The 26,388-nt window shown below is 38.9% G+C and overlaps 1 protein-coding gene across 5 annotated transcripts in view; it reads left to right on the top strand.

Moving 5' to 3' along the window:
• Positions 1-1,079: 1,079 nt before the first annotated feature.
• cdh6 (cadherin 6) overlaps positions 1,080-26,388 on the top strand; it is an 80,843-nt gene continuing 55,534 nt past the window's right edge. For 3 of the 5 annotated variants that reach the window (XM_067474908.1, XM_067474913.1, XM_067474912.1), the window contains exon 1: positions 1,080-1,235. The gene's annotated coding sequence lies outside the window, so the exon portion shown is untranslated. Of the gene's footprint in view, positions 1,236-1,302; positions 1,431-2,525; positions 2,545-26,388 lie in introns of those variants that run through there. The other 2 variants (XM_067474909.1, XM_067474911.1) reach the window with 2 other exon arrangements.

Here is a 26,388-nt window from a genome sequence, read left to right as displayed (position 1 = left end):
TAGCTGAGGGTGGCTGTCCACCAGCTGAATGTATAATGGTTGTGTTCAATGAAAACAGAAATTAATGTAATTTTAGTTTTAGGCACATTGTGTTTGTCTACTCACATCTTAGCTGAGGTTCAGATCACATTTAATGATCAACTAAAGCAGAAAAACCAGTCATTCCAAACGGGGGACTACAATCTCGTGGCATCCTTTTTTGGGGGGCGAATGTAACGCAGGAGGCGGGAGCAGCCGTCTACCAATCCCACGGCTGTTGGTTCGGTCCCTGGCTTCTCCTGTCACATGTCGAAGTGTCCTTGAGCAAGACACTGAACCCAACTTAGTTGGTCCTGGTGAGCGTTGGCCAACTAAATAGCAGCTCCCCCATCGCTGTGAGAGTGGTGATTGTGTGTGAATGGGTCCATGAGAAGCAGTGGAAAGTGCTTTGAGTAGCAATAGGTAGAAAAGTGCTGTATAAGTGCAAAACATTCACCATTCTACTTTTTCTTGCCACTGTTACTGTGGGTTTGTGCAGCACCTCTTTTAGAAGAAGCTGCATATCCACACCTGATCCACTGTTAATATAAAAGAAAAAAATGATTTGTGCATCTTGAAGTTTCAGAATATCAACAGATGATATTTGAAAGTGTGGACTGCAATAAACAGGGAGGACAAAAATCTAATCTAAAATATTGCAACGCTGTGCCACTTTTAGAATTAGTACACCTGACACCTGCAGGCTGTGGTCTGCCAGCTTCTTCACAGGCCCAAGAGGAAACAAGACCGTCATCTTGTGTGGTTCCGTCGCTGAAGGGCCTTCAAATAACCCAGAGTTCTCCTTTCTTTAAAAAGGGGGGGGGATATTATATATATATATATATATATATATATATATATAAAAGCTGATTGAAATGTGTCTTGGGGGCGCTGGGATGAAGACTGAACTCACGTGTCTGTGTGTGTATGTGTGCGTGCGCGTGCGCGCACACGTGTCCCTTTAATCGCCGGCGGCACAGTAATGACCAATCAGCAGCCATTTCAACTCTTCAATTTGTTGATTTGGTGAAAAGGGGGCAGGAGGAGAGGGGGCTGTGGTCTGAGGGGTTGGTAGAGCAAGGAGAGAGAGAGGGAGAGAGCAGCGGAGGCAGGGTGAGGACGGGAGAGAGGGGACAGAGCGAGCTAGCAGCAGTCCGTCTCCGCTGGCTTTCACTGCCGCTTGTTCCTGTTTGAGGCTCCATCCTCGGCGCACAGCGGTAAGTGGCACAGCTCGACGCCGCCGGGAACTGTCCCCACAGCGGCTTCACACCACAGCGGACTACTGCTCACACGTCCATGCGCTCACGCACATTGTTTTTATGTTAGTTTTCATGGAGTCGGAGTGCTGCCAGTTTGGAGACGCTTTTCTTGTTGGAGCGTTAAATGGAGTGATGAGCAGCCTTTGACAGGAGGTGTGTGTGTGTGGAGTTCGCTTCTTATTTGATGGTAAAAGTAGAAGGAATTGTTCAGTGAGCTAGTTATCAACTTTATTTCAGTATAAGTTTTTCCCACAAGCGGATAAGTCCGTGTTTTCCAGTCTGTCTGTAAACTACGCTCGATGCGCTTTTCCTCCGGTGGCACAAGTTAACAGCCGCGGACCTCCTCGTTGTGGATGTGCACGGTTACCGTTGCCGTCTCGCGAGCCAGACGCCAACTTCAATTTGTTGTTTATATGCGGGAACAGGTGCATAGGCTTTGTGGGTTTAGGAGCTTTTATTTGAAAAAGAGCCTTAAGAAAAGACCTGCAATAGAGCCGTAACCGAGGAGGAAAGCAAAACTTTAAAATTAGTGTTTTTGTTTTTTTTCTTGTCAGATGTGATTTTTTTTTTCCCCTTCTAAATATTGTGTCTAATATAATAGTGACTTTTTGAAAACGTGGATGTGTGATGACTTAGGGAAACTCTGTGGCTCGGATAATATTTAAGATTTGACTGAAAAAAAAAGCTTCAGCATTAGCAGCACTGTGTCCCGTCGTTGTTGTTTCTTCAGACACACTGTGGCAGATTGGAGTGATGCTGATCTTGTATTTTTCGTGTCTCTTGACTCCATCTTGCTCCTTGCATCGTGAAGTTAGTATCTAATTAAAAGATAAAAAGCTGCACATTTTTGCTTTATTTTACAGTACTTGCATCTTCTGAATCATGAGTCAAATGAAATATCAAACACATTTTTCTAAACCCACTTGGTAAAAAATAACCCATTGCCTTCCTGCTTCACCTTGTGTTACAAATTTTATTCTCATATCGTATATGCTGTGTTGACTTGCTGCATTGAGTGTCTGCTAATGCGATTTTCTGTCAGACTGGGTTAGACAGAGCTGTGTGCTGTGTGTGTGTGTGTGTGTGTGTGTGTGTGTGTGTGTGTGTGTGTGTGTGTGTGTGTGTGTGTGTGTGTGTGTTCCCTCAGCTTGAACAGTCGTAGCATCAGCTTTGGGTCAAACTGTGGCATCAGATCAGGCCGTTCACTGTTGGATTTGGACACGCAGATGGGTGGGGTTTGCAACATCTGGGCAGCTGTGGCAAAAGTGTTGAGTATTAAACAAATATATTCTAAAGTGTATTTTATTTAGGTATGTATTAGTTTGTGGCCTGTTTAAAAGCAGATACATGACAGTTCAGTACGTTTGCATGAGTAACGTGACAACTGTTTTTTTTTTTGTTTTTTTTTTGTGACCATACATTTGGAATATATTCCATCTTTTGGTATAGTGGAAAAGTCTGTAAATGCAGCATTTAGTCAGCATCACACTCTCAACTGAAAGAATACCAATAAATACTTAGAGATGTATTTAAGTCAGAACGTTTAAAAGCAGGATGTAGCAGGTTGGATCACAAATGTTTACAAAAGGATAACTCGGAAGATGCATAATCATAATTTACAAAAAGAAACTATTTTGTTACATTTTGTTACGAAATGTCTAAGTGATGCAAAAACATCCACAACTGGTCGGGGAAGTCATTTGCTAAGTCATGTGGCCTGTTCCCTGTATAAAAAGGAAACAAATTGAAGTTAGATATTTACATATAGTGAGATGTAATTCCTAAATCTTGGCAATTAATCTGTGGAAAGCATTACCAGACCACTGGCTGGTAATTCAGACCTTTTGATGACACCGCTCGATTAATTCTTTGTTGGAATTGCGGGGTTTCCCAGCATGCATGGAAGTGCCTTAGAAATGCACTCAGCACTGGCATCCATCATCCCTATTACGTTGCTTGAGTCAGGCCCCCTTTAGACATTCCTCACTGACTCAGATGACCTCCATGCAGCCAACGAACCACCACTTAAATTTTACAAAGAGTCAGAGCCAAATGAAGCTGGTCGGCACATAATGAGTTTATTGCAACTGTCAGCCTGAGCAAAGACTAAGAATTAGTTTATGTGTTATTCTCTATGTTTGCCAAGTAACTGTGAATCAGTATTAGTAATTAGTTTTCAATTTCCCAGAAGATGCTGCCAATTTGTGAAAAGTCTCAACCCTACATCTTCCGGATGGTCTTTCTGAAGGAGGGTTAATCAGTGATAAATGATGTAGTACGATGAGTTAATTAGGTAAAAGTAGCAGTACCAAAATCTAGACATACTCTATTAACAAATAAAAGTTAAATGTACAATAGTTATTTTAAGAAATAACTGAAGTACGAAAAGCAAAAGTACTCTTTACAGAATGACTCACTTTAGAATTATTGATGCATTAAGATGTTATTCACTTTAATGTTGTTTCTAACAATTATACCATTAATTACTTTATGTCCTGCTCTGTAGCTTGGCCATTTTATACCAGTGAGCAATGACAGAATCTGGAATGAAATCTGAATCTATTAGTGGACCTTGTTATCAAAGTAACTTGTAACTACAGTTGTCAAATAAATGTAGTGTAGTAAAAGTATAATATTTGCATTTAAAAAAATTAGTAAATGGTAAATAGTTTAACTATGAAGTAGCAGAAAATGGAAATACTCAAATAGAAATGGCTCAAAGTACTAAAGTAACCAATTTTCTACTTCCCTTTGGATTTCTGTTTTAAAATATCTCTCTGCTTCTAGCTGAAAAACTCCTCCAGATGACATCATCCAGAGTGGTTTTTCATGTTTAGCAGATCAGATGATGTCATTTGCATGAGTTCTGGAGGACTAGGTTGACCAGGAGTACAACCCTCATGGCATAAGTAACCAGATGATGTCATTTGGAAACCTTTTCAGCTAGAAGCTGAGACCCTCTGGCAGACTGCAGTTTTATGCTTTATAAACATGTACTCCCCAAATTAGAGTCATGAAGTCACCGATGTTGCCCTTAACGTACACGTACTTTTACCACTGATTTTGGATTGTTTTGTAAGTGATGTGAGTAGTCCATAAGTACAACCACTTAGGTGACTGACAGTGGCTAACAAAGCGTGTCCCACAGTGCCTGCATGTACCAGGATGTATTATTGGTCAACCATCCAAAGTACAATAGTGGACCTTGTTTTCAGAGCTTAGCAAACAGCAGGGTGGTCCTGACCCTAACATTAACTGTCTTTAATCTAAAGCTGATTGCTACATGCACCACGTTGGAGGTACATGCCTCAATGTGGACAAATTAATAATCAGCACCTCCAAACATTCCAAATTGCAAGTTCTTTTTCAAAAAGCTGGGGTGTAGTTTGAAAGATGCAAAAAAAATAATGTGGAGCACAATCAACACAGCCAGTGCTTAAAATCAAAGTTCACTAGATGATAGTGAGATGCAGTGGTAGTTTTTACATTTTTACTTCAATTGCAGATGGATAAAAATCAAAGTACAGAAAACGAAAAAGAAAGTGGGAGGACAAAATAAAGACGCATACATGTAACTCACATAGCAAAAAAAAAGATTCTTCCAAGGTTTTAAGGGAAAGGAAGTGATTTATGAAGGAATAAAGAGACTGCCAATTTTTTAAAGTCCCAGCGTCATGCTGGCAAAAGCTCAGTCACCTTTAGTCTTTAGCCTGGACACAGCGAGGTCAGTCATGCAGAATGTAGTCTGTTAAGTCATCAAAAGTTCAGAGAAATAACCCGGAGCCAAGCCAGGAAAGCATTTGCACATGATCACTACAAAAATCGGCAAAGAGATATCTGGCCCTTGTCTTTGTTGTAGGTAAAAGCCTTGCTTCAGCACTCCTGCCACACTGGAGGCGTTCTCTTTTTGGTTAAGGCAAACAAACAGGGCGCCGCAGCAGTTAAGGTGAGAAGAGATAAAAGCATGTAATCTTCTGTATGGCTGAAACTCAGGATGGATCTAAGTATAGCAATGCTCCTGAAATGACCAGAAAAGCCTGAATGAACACGTATTTTAGTGTGTCACTCTAAATTAGGGCCTGGAAGCAGGGCTAATGTTTATTAACCTGACTCACGGCAGCTTCGGTTTGGATGGAAACATACGTGTTTTCTGCAATTTGTTTCTAGTTATTCAGGGAGGACATTAAAATCATCAAGTAAAGGTGCACAACTGGAAAAAAGATGGTTTTATACAATCGCACTAAAAGGTTGGAGAACGCTATTAAGTGTAAGGATGCCAGCTTGAGTCTTTACATTCACATTTTAAATGTAATGAGCTTTTGTTCAATACATTTACTTTTTTTTTTTTAGGCCCTGAACAGTAAAATGATGTCACTGTTATCTTAAGAACTTAAGATCAGCCCAAAGTGGCTCTGATGACCAGTGTAAGGACAGGATAAGAAAGTACATGGATCTGATGACCTTAATTTTATCAGCCGGCGACTTTCCACAAGGGGAAGAGGGTTTCCCAGCCAGACTGATAAAAACCTGGGATTTTTGGGGCTTGTTCAGATGAGACATATTTAGGAATGACTTAATTCTCAATTTGCACTCTAATATGTCTTTTATTAGCTTGTCATTACCAGAGGATTTGTGTTTTTAGTTTGCTTTCATGTTTAAACAGAATGTGCCAATATTTTATGTGGAACATCAATACGTGAGATGGAGGGCTTGGTATTGATGAGGTCTGGCAGAAGATGCTGGTGGGCATTGTGTGGCAAAATTTTTCAAATATTCTTCCTTGTGTGATGAAAACCTACACAACCTTGAATAGTGTTCCATAATGAATTGAAAATAACTGTATTGCTTATGATAGTGAGAGCCTTGTAATACAGTTTTCAAGAATTTATCCTATTGTTGGGCCACATTTTACCTTTTGTTACCCTACAACATTGAATCATGGCTAATTTATTTATTTATTTATTTTTCAACAATACAAAGAATTTTCACTTGAATACTCTGTCTTGCCCTCCACTGTGCTTTGGATTATTTTTATGTCCTCTGTTTATTTTTCAGCAGTGTTCATGTATATTTTGGTATATTACATGTTCATATTGATGTAGCTTCACATAGCGCTGCAGCCTGTGAATGTTCTACACGACGCTTGTGGGCGAAACAGTTGGTGGTAAAACATTAACAATGTGAGATATAACAGGGAGACCCTAATGGTAACACTTCAACATCACTGCTGGAGCAAAATGGGCACCAACAATGAGAATCCAGAAATATCCCAGGTTTTTCTGTTAAGTGCTCATTTGGTTAACTGCACATTTATTTGGATCGCTTGCCATTTAATTACAATATCAACTAAGACATATTGTGGTTATTGCTAAATAAAATTATGTTCTTTCAACTGAAGCACATGAAAACCATTTAATACCCAACAAACCTTGGGTCAGGTCATTGACAGGGTGAATGCACAAAGAACAGAAGGTGCCCTGAACCGCCAAACAGTTTCACCCAGCCACATTTAGCTTCCAGTGCATTGTATTCAGTGAAAAGGGAAGGAAAGTACGAGTGCATGAATAGTAAAAGAGAGCCACTTCCCACAAGCTTTCAAGTGTAAGAACCCAGTTCAGAAGAGCTGAGCTGCTTGATCACTTACTGTTTGCAGTCATCTGACAGTGCTACTGCCAGAACAACCATAAATGTTATCAGATATCAGTTGGAATGAAAAGTCTTTTTAAAAACACAAAGGACATGATGTAATCTGAAAGAGCAGCCACTCACACACAATTAATTAGACCAGCTCTTGATGCTAATGAAGCTCTGAAACTGCTCTGTGTGCTAATTATGTTGACGGCCCACAACTGCCCTGACAATGGTCTTTGTGCTCTGTGTGCGTGTTTGTAGAAGGTGATAACACTGATTCAGTCCAGGTGCATTGTCACGTCCATTAGGGGGATTAAGTAGCACAAGTCTGGCTGTAGTGAAGGTGTGTGTATTATTATAATATTTTTTTGATCATTAGCGGAAACCACGTCCTGGTCCCGGGCAGAGGGTCAAAAAGGGACCTACTGTACCTGGAGACATCTACACTACATGTGTGTATAATCACATGGGGATCAGTTTTATTTTCATGGCTGTGATGTAAGACCATCACAACAGTTATAGGTATCTCCTGCAGGCAGCCGCAGACCCAGTCGGCATGCATGTGAATAGCAGCAGCTTTTAACACGCTGCAGAAAGCGTTCACATCAATTGAACAGTTTTCCTATGACAGGTGTTCAGCTGCATCTGTCTGGGAGAGAGCTGCTAAATTGTTGTTTGAAGACAACTTCAGCCTTCCTCACGACTAGCTTGACAGCTCCTCCAATTACAGCTCTGCAGGCCCAGTGTGGAGTGTTTGCAAATACAGTAGATCACTGCTCATCAAAGCCGGGTCACAAAGAATGAAAAGAAGTGGAAGCATGTCGAAATTCTCTAGACTGCTTTAGCATTTTGACTGAAATTAGACGAGAGGCTGTTTTTTGATCCTTGCAAGCTATCTAATTAGTGTCTGATCGCTAACCTGAAGTAACACCAGGAGAACTTTGTTGAAAATCAAAATGCATTGCAGAGAATTAGCAGTGAAGGGGGGGAGTTCGGCTACATGATGAGAACAATGTATAATCCCACTCTGGAGCTTTGCCAAGGCAGACCACAGTTCCAAGGCTGTTTTCACACTGACACATCCAGACCACTACTCAAGTGGAGAAATTTTAAGCTCGGAGGGCAGCATGCTGCCACCAAGTGTCACAACTGGAATTTCGGGGCCTGCTGTGAAACTAACAGCTTTGCTGAAACTGTTGCTTTATTTCAGTGCTAGTGGGACTACACTTGTAATTACATTACCTACAGCTTATTTATATTTGTTTATATTATGTTCTAGAAAAACCTAAAGAAGGTGTGGAGACATCATCTGGGATATTACCACCTTATAAAGTTGCTATATGAAATGTGTCAGAACACCTTATTTGCGCATATACAGGATGAACTCTCATGGGAATGAAGTGTGGAAGCATATAGAAAGAATATTTCCTGTTCCTGTTATTATTATAATTATGTTGATGAGTGCCACTCTCTAGCAAATATGCAGTATAACCCTATGTTCAAAAAAGTTAATAAATCATAAATCATTTCAAACTTACATTTGATTGTATATAGTACAAGCGCAACATATTAAATATTAAAAGTAATAAATGTGTTTATTTTAATTGAAATTTCAATTTTGATTTGTAATTGCAATAAGAAAATAATGGCATGGTGAGTCTACTTGCCTGGTTATCAATATCAAGGAAAAACTGAAAAACTCACCAAATACTCAAAAACCTTGTAGAGTAATTTCAAATCAACTTTGTATTTTTTTTTACTGACATAAAAATAGAAAAAAAAACCTAGAGGTTCCCATTTCAGAGTAGATACAGAGTAGAGTAGGTAATAATAACTCCACACAAAGAGATAATATGTTGTTCACACACACATTTAAAGAAGTTGCATCTAATCATAATCAGGCTGATATCTTGACTGTGATTAGATTAGTCCTGCTAATAAAGATACTGATTAGTTCTTCCTTAAAGGAATTCTCTAGAACAAATATATATCTTTGAAGTATAATTCCATTTACACAGCATTACGCTGTGCTGTTTAAAAGAAATAAAACCAGAATGTATTGATCATTTCAAACCCACATTTGACTGTCAATAGTACAAATACCGAAACAGAGAAATTTGATTATTTGAATTCCTCCCCAGCATGTTAATTTAGCACAGAAGGATGTTTATCACTATGTTCCATCACTTTTTCTTTTTACAACACTCAGTTTTTGGTAACTGATGAGACCAACTGCTTTAATTTTGAAACCAAGTGTTATACTTGGACACTAACTTTTCAGAATAACAGTTATCGCGAGAATCAACATGTCCTCCAATGATATTTCACCTCTCCATCAATTCACCTCTGATCGATTTGCTCAGTAGGCTGAAAACAACAACCACCTAGCCATAAAAGTAGTAAATACTCAGTTTCAGAGATATGATGAAGTAGTAGTGCAACACACGGGTAGTGTATTTCAATATGGTGTGAAGGGCTTGTTTGGATCAATAGCAGAGATTGTGCTGCAAGAGTGTTTTTGAATCCATTTTAACAGTAGTTGCTTGAAGCTGACTACACTTGTCCTCCTTTACAAAGGACTGAAACTGTTACAAGCACCTTTCAAGTGTACAAGTGGTCAAGATTTATTAGTCAAAAGATTAAATTGTCCTTGGGCCATTCCTGTAAAGTCTGGTCGGTTACTGTGATAAGTCACTGCCAACACCGTCACATTTTAAATTCACACTGCAGCTGTTACAGAAACAGGAATAACTAAAATCTCCGAAACGAACACTACAATCAGCCATAAAATTTAAGATTACATTGTTGTATACTGAGCAGTACAGAAGCAACAGCATGGGAGGCTGAACACTTTACAGTGTCTGAGTCTTGTCTCAGATGGACTGAACCATATAACTAACTGTGATGGACATAGAGACAGGTGATGGAAACAGAGGACAGGGCAATGCCGGACAGCATAACACAGGGCGGCGCAGCTCGTGTCTGCTGGATGCTCCGATTCTCTCAGCTCCAGTGCTGACTGTCAGCAAAACAACTTCTGAAACAGACGTTAGTACATCCTCCTCTACTGTCTACGCTCCTTGTGACTGAGTGTTGGGCTGATAGCGCTGTCAGCTGCCTGGGAAGGCAGGTGTGTGTGTGCATGTGTGGGGGGGCTTTACATCACAGGTGATGAACAGAGACACTACAACATGAGGCTCATAGTAAAACACTAGTCTCCATTAAGCTGTGTGGAAGAAAAAGACATGTTGTAATGTTGTTGATAAGTGTGTCCCCATCCAGGATTTTTAGCTGTGTATAATTCCTTTAATATGTAGCATCTGCCACTCTGAGTGTCATCTGATACTTATTTACCTAGTAACTACTACCTAGTAATTATTTAGCTAGTAACACTTTGCATCCTATATAATGTGACAGTATAATTTTTATTAACTTACTTATCCAAAAATGTGTGGTAATGGTCTGAATACTTTAAGAGCAACAAGAATTACTAGACAAAAACACTGGAAAGGATGGAAGGCCCAGAGTCAGGTTTTGATCTGCTCTATTTTAGCCGATACCAGTCCTTTAAAGTATGTAAGTTATTAAGTGTTTGACAATTAGTGACAATGCTGTGTATGGCTGTACTTTTTTTAATGGCTGCTCAGGGTTTGTGTTATCGAATTGAAAATTATGATTGACTCATACTGATAGCCTTGATTGCACTGGGGTGGCTAATGTAACATATTTCACCGTATCCTTCTCTCTTGGGTCTGCGTTTACTACTTCAGTTAATATCCTGTGGTTTAGTTTCATTCTGATTTTCCTCTCACCAAAATCATTTGACAGAAAACTAGCCACAATTTATTTTCCTTGACTAGTAACCTACTGAGACATGTATGTAAAAAATGTTCAAAATGTATATTTTGTTAGCTTCAGAAAGCAAAGCTGCATTCCAATTTAACTTCCTTTGAGTGATTGTGTAAATAACAGGAAGAGCATATAACCTCTTAACATACGTATTTGCCTATGCTGCTTTTACAGACTATAAAATCACAAAGGCAAACACACAGCCACACACACACCAAAGGGAAAAACTGTCTCCACATGTGACTGTCTTATTTGTTTGGTGTGAAGTGCTCCTCATCATCCGGCTTTGTCTGATGTGATTGGAGGTGAAAGGAGAAGCAGGAGGCGACGAGACACAGCGTATATGCTGATAAAAGCAACAAAAGCTAAATAGGTAATAGACTCCGCCACAAATGAAGTGCATCTGTTGTTAACTGGATTTCCCAGTATCTGTGATCAGGGACTGTGGAGAACAGCTGTGTGGTATGAGAGTATACAGACAAAGGTTAAATTGTACAGTTTTATTCCTTTTTTTGGATTATGGTTCACTTTCACTGGATTGGATTGGACAGCACAAGCTGCTCTGATAAAGCAGTGAAATAAAAGAGGCTGTATTACAGAAAGAGCTTTTATTACTGTGCTCTAGATAGGCTGTCAGTTTTTAAAATGTTTTTTGGCCCAGTTTGTATCTTCAGTGTATTCCTCTGTGGCATTCTTCACTAGAAAAAATACTACACATACTAGTAGAAATGGAAAGTTATATTTATGTATCAGTAAGATGTTAAATAATCTTGTGTTAATGCAGTGTGGCCATAGCTGTACAGTAGCCACAACTCACTACCAAGGCTTTGAACTGCTCACTCACTGATCCTCAAGCCATCCATCCATTTTTTATACCCAATGCTCATGTTGTAGAAGGCTAGAGGCTATCCCAGCATGCACTGGGTAAGAGGGTACACACAGGACTCTGGCAGCTAGGAGTGGATCCATCCTAAATATGTGAATGAAAGGAAAGGCACAGATTATCAGTTGGTTCTATAACCAGTCATTTATGGTATTTTTTCTGTAGCTGCTGCTTCACATCGTGCTGCAGTCTGCTGCTCATTAGCTCCTCACACTCAGGTAGTTTGTAAATGTTGGCTTGTGGAGGTGACAGCAGGAGATGGCGTTTACAACTTAGTATCACAGGTTGCTGGTGGTGTTGTAGGTGTGAAATTTCAGTTGGGCAACATACACAGCTGGAGTTTGGGCCATCTGACAATACACATTCATTGTCTTTCAAATCAGGATACACCACAGCCTTAGTTCTCAACGCTGACAAGATGTCAGCTCTTCAGAAAAGCAACAGTGTTATCAGACTCATTACTCAGTGTGAGCAGCGTGTGCCAACCACCGTACCCTGACTGGTTCGTGCGTTTGTATGAAACAGCTGGTGTGTGTTGCACTTTACATTCAGAAATACATGAGCAGAGTTTATTTCTTCAAAGAATTCAGGATATGTCTGCCTTCATTAGATAGATGCTAGGTGAGAACAGACAGGAAACAGGGTAGAGTTGGAGTAAGACATGCAGCAGGTCCCCAGCTGGATTTGAAACAGCACACACTTTAACCACTCAGCTATCAGGGAGCTCCAAAACTTTTATTTTTAAATTGTTTCTCCATTTTCAATCCTGCCCTCTTCAAATTATATCCCTATGCAACAAAAATGCAATATGATTTTGTTTTGACATAATATGTTTTTCCTCCATCTTTATCAGCTGGTTCTGAGCGCGACTTGTCACCAGAGTGTTTAATATCAGCCACTTCTGGACGTGACACAGAAACGAGTGGCCTGGAAGCTGGAGCTGGCTGAACATAAATATTTGATTGCGGTTTCTGGAACAAGTCAATTATTCTTCACTAGGCTCTTCAAATGCTTCCAAATTGGATTCATTTGTTGTCAAAGAGATTAAGATAAGTGTAAACCAGGCATAGACTGGCCATCTGGCACACTGGGCATTTTCCCAGAGGGCCAGTCGCCGTTTGGGCCAGTTGCTCTCATTAATACCAAATTAATCATGGGACTAGTAAGTGTGCGCCTTGGATTTTTAATCCAGGTGATAGGGCATGGAGAGATCACCCGATTGGTTTACCAATCGGTCTCTCAAGTGATATTTGCCCAATCACAAACTGCGTTTGCCCATCCTCTTTGAGACGGACGGAGAAGGTGCAAGTGCAAATCAGTCAGGAGCAGAAAAGCGGTGAGGAATGAAAGAAACAAAAAAAAAAGAGTTCAAAAGAGATGCAGAAAAAAATCTAAGAGAAATAACATATTTACAGAGGAAGGTTGTAAAGATGTTTGTCACTTATCTCTCAGCTCACATGTCTCGCACCTGCTGCACTGTGATAATCAAATGCACAACTACACAGTGGCCATTTTAGCAAAGATACTAAATCATTCTACAGAGTACAGTTGGGCCTTCAGTACTTTTAACCTAGAGGTTCCCATTTCAAATCCAGCTTTCTTAAATGTTCTATTCTTTGACAGATTTAACAACTTTAAGTTTTTTTTTGTTTGTTTGGTTTTTTTTGTCCTTTCGTCCTATCCCTTGAGTTCAGGGTCGCCGCAGCGGATCATGGTCCGCATGTTAATTTGGCACAGTTTTTAACGCCGGATTCCCTTCCTGACGCAACCCTCCCCAATTTCTACCAGGCTTGGACCGGCACTGCATGTTGAAAATATATTTTTTATCTTCTAAATCTAGTGTGAAAACCCCAAGAAGATGAAATAAAAACGAACTAGATGTAGCGTAATGTGTAGTCTAATTTTCTTTTCGTTAAAATGGACTTTAAAAAATTGGTATCGGAAAACAAATTGTTTAGGAACATTTGTGAAACTCTCTTAGATGGAGCTCTAAAGCTCTTAGATGGAGTGAAAATTTAAAAATTTCTTAATGCAGTACACAGTGAAATGAAAAAAAAAAATTGTTTAAGGTACCTTAAATGTGTACCTCAGTATAATATTTAAGTACCGCTACTGGTTGGTACATTTAGAATAGCTGTGGTGGGTCTCTCTAGCCAAAAATCCATGTCTAATTTTTTAATCTCAGTCCAGCCCTGGTGACACTTACATCTATTCTACTTATCTACTTATATCTATTGTGAGGAGAAGGATGTAATGTACATAAAATGCCCAGACAGCTGCTCACTCCTCTAAAGTAGGGAAATTAAAGCTGGACCCCATATTAGATGTTCTTCTCAGCTGGAGGTTTTTACATCTTGTTCACCATATCCGTGTTCCTCACACATTCACACAAGCATACAGAGCAGGTTACAAGGCTACATGTTTGCTCATTTACATAGTAATGGCCTTCTACATTCCAGAAGAGAGTGACAAAAGCATTGTCTCGTGTGTGTGTGTGTGTTCGTGCTGTTTCCCGGTTCTGTGACAGCCATAAAACAGGGGTTCTCATCATCAAATGTCCTTTTGAATGAAAGAAGTGCAAACAGAGCGCCACTACACATCCTCGTAAACATAGTCACACACAACAACCAACAGTCCTTTCAAACACACTTTAAGTTTCCCTGTAGCAATTTTAACAAGTAAATGTTAGGTCTCTGTTTACTTTCTGAAATCGTCTTCTTTTTCCCTCGTGCTAATATTTGTATTCTGCATCATAAGTCTTTGCCTTTATTTGCATTGTGTTTGGAGTCAAGTTTCCAAGCTTAACACAGTAAAACTGGAAGCTAATGTTATTTATTTAGTGTCACCAACAACATAAAGTGTTTGTGTGACTGTGTGTGTGTGTGTGTTTGTGTGTATGTGTGTGATCCCTGCGAGAGAGCGTTGCTGCAGCTAATAATGCTGCTGTGGGGTAGAAGCAAGGAAACATACGAGTACAAACAATGGCTTTCAGGTTGTCCCTTTAGGGGTCGCCACAATGTATGGTCCACATTGATTTGGCATGACTTTTCCCACCGGATTTCCTTCCTGCCACAACCCTCGTATTTGTTTTTTATCCGGGCTCAGGACCAGTACCAAGCTGGCCCTTGTTGGCTGAGTGGGTCCGCACCTGGTGAGGTGGGATTCAAGTATGCTGCCTTCTGCATCCCAACCCAGTGCTTTACCACTGAGTCACCAAGCCCTCTAAAGAAACATAAGAATAGGGGTTATGTAAACATTATATTAAACACAAGCAACAGTTGCAACAGTGAAGCATGTCAAGTGTAAGTGAAGAGGACTATGAAAGACTAGTAGAAAACATAAGACTCACTGATCAGGACGCTTCTGAAAACATCTCGTTTTATTTATTCATTTATTTTTGCTACCTGTTACACAAAGCCATGTCATTTTGTTGGTACAGATGAGGATTTGAGTTTCTGGCAAAACTGATGCTAAAAGCAAGAAATTAAGTAACGGTGTTGCTTATCTTTCAGCAGAGCAGAACTTTGTAAAATAGAATGGTGCACACACTCGATGGCTTCAGTTAGTCTGGACTGTTCTGCTGTATCTGGATCCTTAAATGTCACTGAAACTATTGGATCAGTGAGGCAGTTCACACATCGGCTTGATAAGTAGTTTAGCACACATATCTCATTATCAGTGTGTATGTTGGTCAAACAGAAAGGAGACATTACTAATTTCTAATCAGCTTTCTTAAAAGGTGCATGTGCAGGTCAAATGTATACAGGACTGTAGTGGAAGGCTGAATGAAGAGAGCAGGGCTGCCACATTTTAAAATTAAAGTCCGACAAAAAATTAACAGCTAATTAAAACTAACATTAAGTGCCAACTAAATAATTGGCATTCTACTGCATTTTGCACTCAAAAAGTCAGAAGTCAGTGTTTTCTGTCACAGTCTTTGAGCTTTGCTTCCAATATAAGTCTAATGTGGGGATGTAATCATATTAGTCAAGTGCTGCATTTTAATACAGATTTAAACTTGTTCACTGCAAACCTGAGAAAGATGGTTTCTCTGAGCAACCTGGTTGCAAACTAACCTGATTAGTGTATGTAAATGCAATGATTGATTTTGTGTTTTGGTTGTTTGTTGGTTGGTCTTTAGCTTTCTCAGCTATTTGCTTCTTCCAGTTCTCACTTTTCCACAAGAGTATTAGAGCAATATTAAGGAAAGGAAATGTATTTCGACAGTAAAGTGGAAATGTTAAGGATAAAGTTGAAATGCCATTTCAAAAACAAAGTCCTAATGATAAGAATAAACTTTAAATTTCAAAATTAAAGTCTGATGTTTGAGAATAAATCAGACACCTGCTTCTAAAAAATGACAATTTTTCTCTCAACTTCAATATATTGTTGAAATGCAAAATAAAAAATGACCTTCCTCCCCTCATTTTGTCCCTGTAATGTGACTCTAGCACTCCATGTTTTTTCTATTGGTCTGGGACTTGTAGACACCACTCGGAGCAGTACAAATCATTTAGGGAAGAAAGCTCACCAGAGTTATTAGGGTGGCTTGAAAAATGTGAGGAGCTCGGTCAAGTCTACCATCATTTAGAGGTTAATGTGTCTTTTTTAAAATAAGAGGTTGTGTCTCACCTGATATTTCTATTTGACCTTTTTAAAAACTGTTAAAACTAAGGATCCTATTAAAGATTTATGGAAAAAAATTAACAGACTAATTAGGTATAATTGTTGCAGCCATAGTAAAATTTAAAGGGGTTTCTGTCTGTCCAGAGAAAGTTATGCTCCCCCTGACCAGATGAAAAATACTGTGATGTCACTTTGGAAGATTTCTGGTCATTAATTTTCAGACTGTCCCCTTGCTGAGTTTTGGGTCTGCTGGTAAATGATAAACGCTACTCCTGATGTGTCAGCCCCTTCACAGCCCAACCCCCCCCCAACCCCAAGCGCTATCTGGGTTACATAACATTGTAAATCCAAAAGTGCCATCTGGTACCAACACTATCCATCACTAATTGTTGTTGATGTACATGGCAGCAGTCATTAGAGCTCACACAAATACAAACACATACTGAAATATATCTTTGTAAGGACCTTCCCAACTAAATATCAACCCCCAAATTACTTACTGATAGACATAAAGAGCTCAAAGATGTACAGTGTGGACTGGGACACACAGACACACACACACACACACACATTTCACATTATCTGGCCTTTGTTGAGAATAAAGCAGCTCAGGTTGCATGGTGGATTAGGATGGTTGGGACTTTGTAATTGCTGGGATCAGGACATCCCGTGCATAAATGTGTGTATGTGTGTGTGTGATGGGGTCAAGCATAGAGGGCAGGCATTACATGACCCACAATGTACATGTCCCGTTGTGTGCATTGTCAGTTTCTGCAAACCGTTACGCTCTGCTGAAAGCCCGGCTTGTAATTGGCCTCATATACTAATGCAGAAGAACTCAGAGCTCTATGTCCAATTCACATCAAAGCCTGGATGTCATTTAGTTTGCATGCAGTGAAGACTTTACCCTGCAATTATTGTCTAAACTACAACACTAAATAGCACAAATGTAGGTCAGTTTACGGACATACACATTGTTAAAAGCTTTTGCATGTAGACCCCCACCCCCACACAGCCATCACACATTTGCACCAGAGGGGACAGGCAGGAATATAAGTTTTAATGATGATGCTAACATTGTCATGCTGTGTACTTTGGGTAGATGCACTAATTACATACAGTAGTGCATAAAACCACATTTAAACACATTTTAATGACTCTCCCCAGCTGACTGATTCCAGTCACTAACCTTGCTGTCACATTGTGAGCAATCCCATTAACGAGTTCATCGATTTCTAAAAACACTGAGTGACCCCAAAACCTAAGCCGCACTCATCATGGTGAGGTGGTCTTGTTGAATGAATAGTGGTTTTAGCTGGCACAACATAGAGATTTTTTTATTAAAGCTATTCAAAAGTATGACACTTTAAAAGTTGTAATTAATAATGATTTCACAGATTATGCTTGGCAATAGACTCAATCTAAAGCTTTAAATTATATGTGTTTAAAACTTTGTTAATTATATATATTTTTTTGCATTGTGTCATTATCATGAGGGCTGAAGCACTGCAACTTAAGAAGACATGCAAAGGTCACAAGCATTCTAACAAATTCACCAATTTTACAACAGCTTTGGAAAGGAAATACTACAAATAGAGAAAACACAGCTGAATACAGATGCATAATGCAGAACCAACATGTATGTTTTCTCATTGTTTGGTTTAACCATCTAATGCCATGATTTCCTTATACAAATGCATATGTACTTGTAATTATTTTCCACTTAGGTGTCATTTTTATATAGTTAGCAGGCATTTTAAATTGTAGCGCTTTTAGCTCTCACAGTTACTGTACATTCAGGTCATCGAGAGCTTTTCGACAGTCCGCTTGATACACCAAGGAGACATAGGTGACCTGTCAACATATTTGGCAGAATTGTAAAATTATTTTTAATAATTTAAAAATCCGTCCAGTTGTTACAGCAGACAGGTGCCTGTATATACAAACCAGCAGACACAGTATGACGGTAACGTTCATCTGAGTTGTGCTTGTCAACCTAATGAAAGGAAATACTATCATTACTCTCCATTTATTTCTGTTTTGGTCTCCACCATATTGTGGGTAAATGGTAGGCTGTGCTTAGGAGGTGGAAAGTAATTTTCTTTTTTAATATAGTGTTCTCACTATAAAAAGCTGCTTGGAAACACGATTCATGAGACTGAAGTCGATAAACCAAAACAGCTACCTGAAGCTTGAAGGCTTAAGTAGTAATTAAAAGGTCGTTAGATTTTTCATCAGTGTAAAACTACCGTATAGATTAGTGCCACTGTAAATTTTAATTATTGTCACATGCTAACTTGTACCCCCCAGCCTTGCATAGATACTTCAGTGTCTTGCACATATCAAAATGAATCAATAGAGAGCAGTGAAGGAGGTTGTCACATTTGACAGTTGAACTTTCCTAACCATACTACAAAGGTCACAGTGAAATAACACAGTGATATTGCCCATCACATATTATTATCTGATTAAAGGATGGACATATCTTCTATACAGCTCACTCCACTGTAACAGCTATTCAGTAACCATTTGTAGATCAACACTCTAACCTAAGAAATTATAAACTGTCCTGTTAATGTATAACTTTAATGGTACAGCATATCATCTTTGTGTTATTATTAACGGTCGTCCAACAGTGTCTTTAATTGTGCTGTGGTTTTAATTGTTTTTCTTGAACCTGTTTTTCTTATTTGTATTATTTAATCCAGAGATTTTTGTCTGTGCAACTGAATCATAATCATTTCATACAACACTATATGGGCATGTTGTTTGAATTAATTACAAGATAATGAATACAGCTAATTCTGTTAGAGACTTAGTGCCACGATAAAATTTTAAAGGTGTCTGGAGGCATTCAGCTGGACAAACACCAGCTGTGTTTAGCACAGCTGTGGCAATTGAAAGTAAAACTCACAGTGTAGTCCAAAGTTGAGTCAAAGTTAATGAGAGTAAGTCAGTCAAATTTAGTATCTTCATAGAATGAACAAAATAAACAGTGTAAAACTGGCACAAAGTATGCATTTATGGACAGTGTTATGTAATACTGTTGCAGAAAAAGTTGGAATAAAATACTTTTTACATCTTCTCCTGAAACTATTGTGACAAATGTGATTTATTCTTGATAGATAAAGAGTGTATATTTATTATACTGTATTAATGTTGTGATTAGATAAATAAAATAAATATATATTGCATATAAGAAAGTCAAGACTATAGAGAAGTATAGAGGAAACCCAACAAATGCTCCTTGAGCAATAGTGGGGATCAGTTGGTTTTGCTTTTCTGTTAGTCAGTATTGTAATGTTATTTTAATCCAAATCTACATATTAAACCTAAGCTTATTGCTCTTTACTAACTACAAGAAGAAATGTCTGGCACATGATTCCGTCACCAACCTCCTGTGCCTACTGGTTGGCCGAGCAGAGACCTACTGACCCATATCAATGAATCACATGATGACATCAAAGTGGATGATATCTAACTTTTTTGCGAATGGATGATGTGAGTAAAGATTTTGGTTGAAGGGATAAAACAATTTGGATATGTATAAGTCCTTTTTTAAGGTTAGAGGCATTTTGTTGTCATGGTTGCACATCATCGATATGCAAAGAACATGCAAAGAACATTGTAGGCTTCAGTCATTTCATAGTATTGATGCTTCATAACTAGTTTTATCAACAGATTCTATATAGTTTTTCATTTTTGTAAAGAAAGCTGGACCTCCAGTAGCAACTGAAAAGGAACCACTTTAGTCACAATACTTTTAAAAATTACCACAAGAACAATGACAGCAACTGTAACCTCTTTGAGTGAAGCTGTGCCTTGTCTCATGCTAATCAAAAACAGAAGATTACGAAGAGATTTTGTTTTCAGCCACGGATGATTGGTCCCTAATCTTCCTTCTTGTGAACAACCTCTGAAATCCTCGGACAGACACAAAGTGCAGAAGGAAGTATGTTAACAGTTATGCAGATGATGCACTGGTAAAAAACAAGTAGATCCCCAGCCTTAGGGCAGGACTGTTGTTATGATCGAGCTGGAATCCCCTCCTGGCCAAAGTGCAGTTAAGACCAGAGTTTTTCAGGGGCCAGTGTAGCCCGAGCACTGGACAGATTTTTACAGACAAAGTATTTTCACCCAAGATCAGCCTGACCTTATTTTGGACACTAGTATATCAAGAGAAGTTATTCATGAGAGAGTAAAAATTCCCTTTCTGTATAAACTCACTATCAATCTAACAACAAAAGCTTTATTCCAGTTTTTAAATGAACAGTCAAAAGATAACTAGCTAAGTGCTGCCTCGTTAAAATACAGTAGCAGCTTTTTATGTCTGTTTGACATCTTAAGTAAAGCAGGGAGCACTAACATGGAAGACTTTTTGTCCACAGTATTTGATTGCAGTGAATTTTTCAATTTATTTATTTATTCGTTGCCCTTTTGGCTTATCCCATGAGTTCAGTGTCGCCACAGTGGATCATTTTGTCTTTTTGTAGATGTTGATTTGTCACAGTTTTTACGCCGTAACCCTGCCCAATTTCTACTAGGCTTGCGACTGGCACTGTACGGCTGAGGATGAGGATGGGCTGTTGGGGCTCAGTGTCTTGCCCTGGGACACTTCAACATGTGTTTGTGAAGAGTGGGGCCAAACTCTACGAACTGAGCCACTGCCTGCAATTAATTAGGAAACGTGATTATTCAGCATCTCTCAGATGTAGATTAAAAAGTACTCTGATTGTATATAATTTTCTGCAACCAACAAATGCTAGTGTGCATGCTGAACTAACACACACATACATACATACCCTAGCTTTTTTTAAACACTGGGTTTCATTATTGTTGATCATTGCCCACTTGTTCCATCAGAGGGACACTTAAGTCCAGAGTAAAATTTGGACAACTGCATAGACATTAAGACATGTGATGTGATCCTGTGATGTGCTACAGACATTCATGGTTTCATCATTAGGACTGATTTTTGTGACTTAGTTGCCTTGCTTATGGAAGACATTTGATTTCATATATATTTAAGCTGCATTAGCTTCTGGTTATTTATGTATTCTGATCCTGTATCTGTGTCTATGCTCATCTATCCATTAATCCATGCACCCATCCATGCCATAATTGATACAGATTATTCTGTTAAGGGTTGTATCAAGGCTTGAGCAAGTTTCAGCGGACACTGTGTAAGAGGATATGTCACCAGACTATCACAGGGCTTCATCAGAATGATACCCATTCACACTAAAATCGACCCTTTAAGCAATTTAGAGTAGTTGACATCACGTCTTTGGGCATCGATTAGATTTTAATGCTACTGCTCCTCTTATGGATACTGCTTATTGATCTTGTACCCCATTGGTACTCTTAGGTCTAATTTTGTTTTATAAAAACAAATCTTGAACAGAATACACATTGTCTCATTTACTGATGTGTACAATATATAAATGAGTTTTCTTGAGTAGCTAACCAAATCAGCAGTGGTATAGGGAGTGTGTTAAAAAAGTTAAAGCATGTTTAGATGGGTGTGTTTTCATAAATTCAATCTGACCATCTGAGCTCAGATCAGAAACCTACTACAATAAGAACACGTGAACAGAAAAGTCCCAGCCAGTCAGCGGGTTTGACTAAGAACAAATTTCCCAAGATTTCATGATATATATCAAAATTACAAATGTAAAAGTACATAAACTGTATGATCTACCCACATTGTCTCTTTTATTGGTAGTTGCACTAGCGGTTTTCCATCACATGGTACCAACTCAAGCTGAGTCATCTTTACTTTTTTGGTTTTCTATCATACAAATGCTGTGTATAATATCTGGTATCTGGTAGTTTTTGTTATCACAGTTTGGAGGTTCTAAATGAGCTGAGGTGATACCAAAAGGTGATGGAAAATTGTTGCAGGTTACTGTCTGCACAGAGCAGAAGCGTCACTACCACTGAGTCACCAACTAGTTGTCTCTTTGTCTGAACTCTGAAGGAGTTTTTCCTCAAACTGTTCCGATTCTTGTTTGTGTGTGGTGTCACTATGAGAACCAACTACATTTAGAAAGTATTATATCTGCAGTGGAAAATAAAGTAGCTGGTGCCAAAAATAAAAACAGTTAAGTTGAGCTGGTACCATGTGGAGGTACAGCATAATAATTTACATTAAAATGTTTACACATATGAAGATTCTAAGTGGAAGTAGGATAATATTCCCACTGTAATGTAACTGTTATTTGTATGAGAGTTATCTGGCTTTCTGATAATCATAACCCAGTTATGATGTTTACATACACTAAGTGAGAAAAGTGGGTTACTGAGAGGCTGGGATCTCTCTGCATGTGCCCCAACTCTGAATATCGATGACTGATGGCTTAGTGGATGAGAAGGACATACTATGAATGTATTGACCATTAGTAGAGATCTGACCGTCTGCCTGTCCAAGTAGCTACATGACACCATGTTACTAAGGTCTGCCCTGTGTTAAATGAGAGATTTATGGTCATGTCACCTGGATCACAAAAAGTTCCTGAAAAAGTTCACTCTTTAAAAACTTGGCATCAGGTGTCCAAAGTCAAGGTGCTGCTCCAGCACCTCGTTTATGGTTTATTCATAATGAGGCTTCACACTCCCAAGTACCAGGGACTGGACTGTTTGACGGGTCTGTGAGTTTGTGTGTGTGTGTGTGTGTGTGTGTGTGTGTGTGTCTGTCTATGGGAGAGACAGCAAGAGTGTATGAATTTAAACTGGACAGACAGTGTGGATGCTATGTGCTGGCTTCAGATGGCTGGTCTATTCTGATGGAAAGGGGTGGCTGGGTTTGTACTTGTCACACACACAAACACACACACACACACACACACACACAAGCTGCTCAGTGGCTGACATTCTCCTTTTTTAACCTCTAATTGGTCCTCTGGGAGTTGTCAGAGGTCTCAGTGGCTGTCTGCAAGGTAGCAACACATACACTCAAACACACATCCAGAGATGCACACATACTAACACAGCCATGCATCAGGAGAATCAGGAAATGGAGGCGAAAGAGGAGAGGCGCAGTGATTGTCAGCTGAAGGTCATGAACATTTATCACTCTTTGTAAAGACAAAAGAGGAGAGACTGGAGAGGAAATATCACATTGGCCTGCAGCTGCTTTTTCAGTCTGGCTAAGACTGTTGCGTGGATCCTTACTGCTTTAATAAAGTCTCACTATGGTTTGGGCCAAACATGCCATCCAGTTATAAACCTGTTTAGCTGAAAAGGCCATAGAATCTTAGTTGTATTGGGGTGACATCCTTTGGAGGTCTGGCAGTTGTGAATCACTTTCTAAATGAACAGCCCAATTGAAAAGATTGAGTAGATTTATTGCTGTGTTGTGGCTGAAGTGGACCTCACCGTTTCATCACAAGGAAATTTTTTGGTAGAACAATTTTTGCTTCCCTTATTTTTGTGGAATGGCTCATTAGGCAGTTGCTTCAGAAAGATCCCACTGAGAGCAGGTTGTAGAATTATGACTGACAGTTCTGTTTTCTGCTCAGACATCTCCAGGAAAGCTTCCTACACCACACTGGACACATGCATCGGGTGGTTGGTTGACTCGGCTGGAAAAATATGGCGAAGGTTGTGGCATGTTGAGATTTCTCCCTGAACTATACCTGGTGTTGTGTAGCGTTCAGAAGCAGCTGATAATCTGCCAGAGGTGGAGGGTAACAAAGTGCGATGTGAACAACTAACCTTTTGCATCTAAATTATCAAAACAAAATACAGCAAAATCATTTAACTTCTTTGATTTATCCTCATTTTAAATAGCATTTATTTATGGTTCATTTAAATTATAATTAAATTTAAATCATAATTATTAGATTTGATCATATGATCAGCAAAAAGTCGTGTAAGGTTGATAAAATGAGGTCTTGGGTTGCGCCAGCTGCAATATTTAACTGGAAAACACAAGAATGCAGCAATAATTATAATTCAATAAAATCATGTTCAATGATGTGAATGAACCACCCTGCTAAGAAGTACTTTTACTTATATACTTATATTTTTATTGTAGCTGTTTTTTCTAGGTTTAATTACTATTGTACTAACATTAAAAGTACTACTAATTAGTGAGTACTAATTACTTTTTGTATATAAAGATTCTAAAACAGAATAACTATTATAGATGAAGTTGCTGCCAGTGCATGAATTGGTTAAAGTCATCTGCAACTTTACCTGCTGAAAGTTCTGACATGTGCAGTTACTGTATGTTTTCAACTGCATCTAATTCAATTTGGTTTAAAAGAAATAGTTTTCTCAGTAGAGTACTTGTACTTTTTCTTAAGTATTTCTCTGCTTCTAGCTGAAAAACTCCTCCAGATGACATCACCCAGAGGAGTTTTTCATCATTAGGACTTCAGGTTATGTCATCTGGGGGAGTTCTCGAAAACCAGACTGACCGTGACTACAAATTCCATATTGTTAGTAGCAAGTTGACATCATCTGAACTGAAGGTTCCTCCAAGTGATGTCATCTGGAAGCATTTTTCAGCTAGCAGTAGAGAGATATTTTGATATAGGGACGTCATTGGGAAGTTTAATGGCATTTATGTACATGTACTACCCAAACTAGAACCAAAAGAAACAAGTTCAAATTCAGTAAAGGCGTTATAAGGCGGCAAAGATCAGACAAACAGTGTATTTTTACTCAACCGGATGTTCCCAAATTTTCTTGGTTCTGGACCCCAATTTTAGGTGTGAAACTCGAGCAACCCTGGCTTGCTTGATAGCCCATATAAAATGAAAACATATTATTTTCTGGAATAAATCTAACAGACAGGCAGCTTATTTGTTGCTAAGCAACATAACAACACATTTTGCTCTTATGAAAGAACATATTTAAAATCACTGCTATGATGGATAAGGCTAAATTCAAACTAACTTGAGCCCAGTGTGGAAAAAAAAAAAAAAGCAGCCCTCTCACTCGTGTGAAAGGAGCCAGTCTGGTGGCAAAGCGGAGGGTAACAGGAGGGGGGGTGTTCTGGTGAATAAGATGAATCCAGCTCAACTTTTACCGCAAGGCAAGCAAAGTCATTTGGCAGGCACTGTGTTGGCTCATCAAATAGATGCAAACACACATGGAAGAATGGTTGGTTAAAGTGAGGTTGATTTAAATTAACATAACATTCACTTATTGAAAAGTCTATTTTCAGCAACTTCCCTGCCACCCAAATTACACACCGAGCAACCTTGTGTCCACATGAAAGATAGACGGCCTAAACATTGCTCCACTAGCCTTTCCTCCTGTAATCTCAGTATAACTAATCACTGTAGTCTCCATCTGCTTTTCTGTTACTGCAATGGTCGTACTTGTACAGTTAAGCTCCACGAACAGATGGTGCTCAAGATCTGATTGATTTAAATAATTGCAGCATTGTTATTGGTACAGTGACATTCTGGTCTCGTGTTTAAATGCTCTTCTGGATCAAACATTAAACATAGTAGATACCAGTCTATAACCCATGGCCATTTTTCTCTTTTCATGTCTGGGTGGCCTTATTAGGCCTTATCTGTGAAGCACATTTTGTCATCTCCCAACTCACCAACTTGTCTTTAGATGGTCTGTGCTGCCAGTGCACTGACATTCCTGCACCAGGTTTTATGTATCAAACAATGTTCAGTTTTTTGAACTATTTTAATACTGTAAAAGTTGTTTAAACTAAAAGCTCATATACTGTAAACCTTTGTCCCTAACATCTCATAAATCTCACATATGTGTTTGTTAAAAAAGCACCACCATCTATAGAATACGCATCTTTTCCACCAGGCACTAAAATAGCAGCTGCCACAATATTTTTTGTTCTCAACGCTCTAAAACTGTGCATTACAACTGTGGAAATATAGTGGATTGGTTAGATTTACTGTAGGTACAAGGACACTAAACAAACATGACTGGGGTTAGTAACAATGTTGTGGTTTGGCTTAAAAATCACTGCTTTCTTATTGTTGCCTTTAAATGCTATGTGAAAGCATCACTGCCTGACTGTAATGTTTCTGTGATGGTAATTTTATGGTGCCAGTACAAATGATAGCATCATATTTTACAGGACAACATATAATTTTTTTTTTTTACATTTAATTCAGTCAAATACAACAAACA

This window comes from Channa argus, chromosome 14 (genome assembly GCF_033026475.1).
Source record: "Channa argus isolate prfri chromosome 14, Channa argus male v1.0, whole genome shotgun sequence".
NCBI lineage: Eukaryota > Metazoa > Chordata > Actinopteri > Anabantiformes > Channidae > Channa > Channa argus.
The sequence above is the reverse complement of the archived record's forward strand: the minus strand, read 5'-3'. Positions and strand labels throughout refer to the sequence as shown.